The 6,480-nt window shown below is 46.0% G+C and overlaps 1 long non-coding RNA gene across 1 annotated transcript; it reads left to right on the forward strand.

The window, feature by feature from the left end:
- The first annotated feature begins 1,822 nt into the window (after window positions 1–1,822).
- On the forward strand, window positions 1,823–2,457 carry LOC143419135 (uncharacterized). The gene is made up of 2 exons (XR_013099113.1): window positions 1,823–2,192; window positions 2,276–2,457. It is a non-coding gene; the product is annotated as an uncharacterized LOC143419135 (long non-coding RNA).
- The last annotated feature ends 4,023 nt before the right edge of the window (window positions 2,458–6,480 follow it).

Genomic DNA, 6,480 nt, shown 5'->3' on the forward strand with positions numbered 1-6,480 from the left:
GTCCCAGCGTTCAGGTTCATCTGCTAAGCTTCAGCCCTGCGCCTTTTTCTCCCGCCGCCTCTCACCTGCGGAGAGGAATTATGACGTTGGAGACAGGGAGTTGCTTGCTGTAAAGCTAGCGCTGGAGGAATGGCGGCATTTACTTGAGGGAGCAGAGCATCCATTCACTATTTGGACTGACCATAAGAACTTAACCTATTTACGCACAGCCAAAAGGCTCAACTCGCGCCAAGCTCGATGGTCCCTATTCTTTACTCGATTTAACTTTTCCATCTCTTACCGACCAGGCACCCGCAACACCAAGCCGGATGCTCTGTCCCGCCAGTTCGACCCTGTGTGTGACCCGTCTGATGCACCCACCATCTTGCCGGCAGGAGTCAGGATCGGTTCTGTCGCCTGGGACGTGGAGGAGGACATCCGCCGTGCGCTGGAGACTGAGCCAGACCCCGGCACGGGCCCTCCGAACCGACGCTATGTCCCCACCGTGGCCCGCCCTAAGGTGATCGATTGGGTCCACAAGGGCAAATTTTCTTGCCATCCGGGTGGGGGGAGAACAGGCTCACTCCTTAAAAGGTATTTCTGGTGGGAGACTATTGATAAAGACGTCAAAGAATATGTAGCTGCCTGTCCTGTCTGCGCACGTAACAAATCGAGCTCACTACGCCCAGCTGGACTTTTACGACCCCTCACTATACCTCATCGCCCCTGGTCTCACATTGCGTTGGATTTTGTCACTGGCCTTCCCGTCTCCTCAGGTAAAACCACGATTCTCACTGTGGTGGATAGATTCTCCAAAGCTGCACACTTCATTGCCCTAAACAAACTCCCCACTGCAACGGAGACAGCCAAGATTATGACTGAGCAGGTCTTCAGACTCCACGGCATACCTTGCGAGATCGTGTCAGATAGGGGCCCTCAGTTCATTTCGCGAGTGTGGAGGTCGTTCTGCACCGCTCTCGGGGCTAAACCCTGCTTGAGCTCAGGATTTCATCCACAGACGAATGGGCAGGCCGAAGGGCTCAACCAGGAACTGGAGGCCACCCTCCGTTGTGTCTCTGCCTCCAACCCCGCCTCATGGTCCTCGTTGCTGCCGTGGGCAGAATACGCTCACAATTCGCTTACGTCTTCTGCTACTGGCCTCTCGCCTTTCGAGGCCTCCATAGGTTACCAGCCGCCTCTCTTCCCCGACCAGGAGGCCAACCTCGAGGTTCCCTCGGTCCAACACCATCTCCGACGTTGTCAGCGGGCGTGGAGGTTGACCCGTCGGTCGTTGTGCCGGTCCGTTGCTCGCCAGTGCCTGTACGCGGACCGTCGCCGCAGGGCAGCCCCTGCCTACTCCCCTGGGCAGAAAGTGTGGTTGTCTGCTAAGGACGTTCCCCTCAAGGTGGCATCCCGTAAGCCGTAAGCTGTAAGTTTCATTGGACCCTTCGAGGTGGAGCGGGTCCTCAGCCCTTCTGCGCTGCGGTTGAAGCTGCCTTCCTCGCTGCGCATTCACCCGACCTTCCACGTCTCCCAGGTCAAGCCGGTGGTCGTGAGTCCGTTGTGCCCTCCTTCCGCTCCCCCTCCTCCCGCCCGGCTCGTGGATGGGCATCCTGCCTTCGCGGTCCGGCGCATTCTGGACGTCCGTCGGCGGGGACGGGTCCGGCAGTTCTTGGTGGACTGGGAGGGTTATGGGCCTGAGGAGCGGTCCTGGGTGTCTCGTTCCTTGATTTTGGATCCTGCTTTGCTTTCTGCTTTTTACGGGGCTCGACGCGGGCCGCGGGTGGCTCGGTCGCCGGGGGTCGACCCTTGATGGGGGGGTAGTGTCGTGGTCTGGGTGGTTTTCCACAGCATCAGCTCCTCCCCACTGGGTGGAGTCTTTGTTGTTCCTCACCTGATGGCAATCGGACCAGCAGTATTTATGACCGGCGCACTCAACTGGTCTTCGCCAGATTATCTGCCAACTTTAGTCAGTTCTCGGCCTCACGTCCGTTCCTTGGTGACTAATCGTGTGTATTAACCGTATCTCTGTTTTTTTCGTCAGCCTCTGAAAACCACCTACCAAGCTCTCCTGGATACCAGTTTGCTGCCACCGGTAATCCCTCTCCGTTTTGGAGCTGCCATTTTCTCCTGCCTGCCTCCCTGCCTTGCATGCAGCACCCACCTGGACCTCTCCTGCCTCCCCCCTCCACGCAACCCCCACCTGCAAGCTTGTAAGACAGCTCAGTGTACTATTTTTTAGATTCACTCGCAACCCTCTGTGGGATTCCCCTGACTGCTCTGTCCTCTGTTTCAGTGCCCGGGCCCGCCACAGTTTTCCCTGCCCAGTACCTGCACCCAGTTATCCCTGCCATCTAGTTTTCACCACAGTATTTTTCTCTCGCCTCAGACATCTAGTTTATGTTCATTGATTCTAGTCTGCACTTTCTGTTAGCCTCTGAGCATTGTAAAAATAAAGTCTCTTTTCGTTACACCTCACCCCTGGCCTCCGGTTTTGAATCTGCGCTTGAGTCCATCCCATGTCCACGGGCCACTGCGCCTGACACACCCTCAAAGAGACATGACTGCATTCTTGTTTTGACAACTTTATTACCCTCACATCAGTTTTAGAGTTTACATGAAGCACAGCTAACATATGTTCTCTCTTCTTACTCGTGAGTTTCTACTAATCACGTTCTTGCACGTACTCGCTGATGACATCATGACCCAGTCTTAACTAACTTTTTGGCAATAGTAAAACTAGAATAAGTCACAGCAAATGCCCCAAATAAAAATAAATTTAATTAGTATAATCCTTGCTAAAACCTTAGATCTTTTCCAGAGATGAATGAAATAAAAAATATTCTAAACACTTTTAGATCGCAACACTAACTTGACATTCACTAAGCTAATTAATCCAGTGCTGTATACATAATACTAAATACTACCCAGCTCCATAACTTGAACTTGTTTAAGCTGTCCAGCATTCCCATATAAGTGGAATGATTATTGTAATTTAATTTACTGATTCTTCAGAATATGCATTATAGTACCAGATCAACAGCAAATCAAGTTCCCACATGTTCCCACACACCCACTGTCAAAGTCATTCTTAAACAAATGACATTACTTCCAGTTTTTCAATTTAAATGAGCAGATTTTACCCATGAAAATAATCTTCTCTAGTCATTAATGTTGATAATGTGTTTTCTAAATGTGAAATATTGCTATTGCATCAGTAGCTTGTAAGACAGATGTTCAAACTAGATATGGAAAACATCTTGTGTGTGTAATGATGTCATTTGAAATGTTGCATCTGAAACCTCCCCCATCTCCAACCCTGAGCCATGTTCTTTCAGGGTGTTCTTCCTGTTAAAGATTTTTTTTCCTTCCCACTGTTGCCAAGTGCCTGCTTGTGTGACTGTTGAGTTTTCTCTGTATTACTGTAGGGTCTTTGCCTTACAAAATAAAGCACCTTGAAGCTGCTGTTGCTTTGATTTGGTGCTATATAAATAAAATTGAGTTGAACCGAACTGAAAATACTTGCAAAATATAATTCTGGTTACACTCTCTCTACATATGCTCAGCACTAAGCCTCAGTACAGCAGCTTTATTGACATGTGCATGCATTAACATAACAGTCTTGTGAAAGAAAAAGGGATGTGTGTTCTACTTTGAAGTGCAGCTTCACGTCACTTTCTGATGAGTGAATATCTCCATGGCCTCAGCAAAAAGGAAACAAAGGGTGCAGCATGTGAAATCTTGACTTTATTATGTATGAACCTCCCAATTAATCAATGGTGGCAGATATTCCAGGCCGCTGATCCCTGGTCATGTGACTTCCCAGTAAAGATTAGAATTATTTCTTTAGTGTCAGCAACAAACACTTCACTTTTATTGAGCTACAACGCAGATAAATCTTCCCATATACGTTAAAAGAAGAAAAAGATATGATTCAACTGACCAGTAAACTGGGCTTTTACCAACTAGGGAAACAATTCCACATTACTTTTACACACTTTGAATTACAGGTCTATAATTCTCACAGCACATTTGGTTTTGAAAAATGGTCACGGCAGGAAGCTGAAGGGGCAACTTACAGTAAACCACTTTCCAAAGCAGGGACATTTCAAGCATCTGCAGTACAACACGCATCAAAATAAAAACTCCATGTTCTTTTTATGTGATCAACACAAAAGGACACTTCTTTGACAGGAACATAAAAGGGATTATGGGAAGATGTAGGAGGACACAGTGAGAGATTAAAAGGCAGATAGCTGCTGTGACCCACTTCCAAACCAGACAAACAGGGATAAAGATGAACCCTTTTGCACACTCTCTAGTGTTGTAATCAAGAAAAAGTGACACAAATAGTATCTAAAATTGACATATGGAATTGCTGTACTGGATTGCCAATTTTAGGAAGTTACTAGATTTGTTGGACACAGGACTCCTCATGCTGACAATGGAAAGGAGCTGAGGGAGGGAGTTTCAGACACTGCTGCCTGAAATACTTTTAAGCCATACTGACAAATTTCTGAGGTCAGACTGACCCATTTTGGGGTAGGCCTGCTTTCAGATCCTCTGAGAGGATCTTTGTGGGTCACGTTTTTTGGCAGTTCCTAGCTTTGAATTGGGGCACAACTTCTGCACAACTTACTAACGGTGAGTTTAACAGTAATCGTCCTCCATTTGGACAAAACTCTCATGTTAATGTAGCAAAAGTTTTCAACATTGCTGCTTTGCCTTGGCTTACAGATAGAGAAGACTTTGAAGGCCTTTTACAAAGCACTGATTAGAGATAAGAAGGAACACCTGCACGGAAGTTGAAAAGACAGAAGATGAAGGTAAAGGTGGAGGCAGGGACGGTGGTGGGTTGTCTCTGAGACAGATGGTGAGGGGTGCCAGGAGAATTCTTCTCCCATTATGAAAACCCCACGAAGCAACAAAACTCCAGCTGTGAACGGCACCAAGCCTACCTCAAGCAGCCACCAAGAGGCAGCAGCCTGCCAACAAACCTCCTCTAATGAATAAAGAAAAAGAGGGCTTGATTCAGAGGCACAGGGAATGTAAATGGTAGCACACGTGGCCTCTTTCTGGTGCCTGAAAGAGGCTCATACGTGCTTGTCAGCATTACCAAATGGTCACGGTGAGTTCCTGTGTGATCGGTGGATTGGATAGATTTAGAGCCTGATTGCCAGTGACAGGTGGGAAATAGAGGGAGTAGATTTCTAGAGATTTCTCAGGCTGCTCTGAATGAAATGAGGGAGCGGAGGGGTGGCGAGGTGGAGAGTGGCAGACAGAGCCATGCAGAAACATGGAAAATGGATACAAAGGCAGCAATTATAAGTCACAGCAATGTAAAGCAGGAAAAAGAGAAACATGATAAAAAGAGAGTTCAGAGAATAAAGATAAATGTCTACAAAGAAAGACACATTCTGGGTTTTCAAAGTACTTTGGAATCTGACAGTAGAATTACTCTTTACCCCACAAGATGTCAGGCTGCCTAGTCCATTTGGTAAAACCTGAACTGTCATGCTGTATTTTTATTGTGTGTATTTATACTGTATGTGTCCTCTTCGGAACCCATTTGCCACTGAGAGACAGGCAAGTATTCAGCGAGTCAATTTCAGATTTCATTTCAGCTCAAATTAATCCGGGAACAGGAGAGTCGAATACAAAACACTCAGATTCTGCTGGATTTTCGAGGATTAGCCTCTCTGCTTGTGTTTTGCTCCAGCAGGTGCTACCTGAGTGGTGCAGTAAATTGGAATTGAAGTTCTTTTGTACTGCGGGCAGCTCAAAATTAGACTGACAAAAACTTCCTTAAAAATCATTTAGCTTGAGCACTTACAGTCAGTTCTTTCTGTGTTTAAGAATATATTGATATAGATGTTCCAAAGAGTCTGAAAATACTAAATGTGTTAATGTTTGCTAAGTTTGTAGAATAACAAAGAAAGTAGACACTCTTTATTCTAACCTTTTTTGACATTTGAACTTTTCTGATCTTTTTTTTTTTAAATGTTTATTTATAACATTTTAAGTTCAATGTTACATAACATCACACCAGACAAAGGACATAAGATTCAAAAATAATAACATTTAAGCACAGAAAAAAAGAAAACAAAAACCAAACACACAAAAAAAGACCCAAACAGGAAAACAGGAAAGAAAAGAAAAAATACACCAGTTAGCCAGTACAAATCAAAAGTTCAAAAGAAACACCAGTGTCCAAAGAAGATGATCTTTTGTGTGAGGTCAGACAGGGCAACAGAGAGTTCCCCAAGTCCAAAAGATGGGGGGAACAAGACCAGGAAGGAATCAGGGTCCGGCAGAAGTGCAGACACAAACACAAAGTGCAGTCAAATGGGTTAAATTTTATGTTGAATCCCCGTTAATATGATTGAGAAAGTCGAGCCCATCTGCCAGTGGCATAAACATGGACTTGTCCCAATTAATTGTGAAACCAGAGAGTTTTCCAAATTTGTTAATGAGATGAAGGCAAAGAGAGCCTGGCATCAG

This window comes from Maylandia zebra, linkage group LG6, assembly GCF_041146795.1.
Source record: "Maylandia zebra isolate NMK-2024a linkage group LG6, Mzebra_GT3a, whole genome shotgun sequence".
Classification (NCBI taxonomy): Eukaryota; Metazoa; Chordata; class Actinopteri; order Cichliformes; family Cichlidae; genus Maylandia; species Maylandia zebra.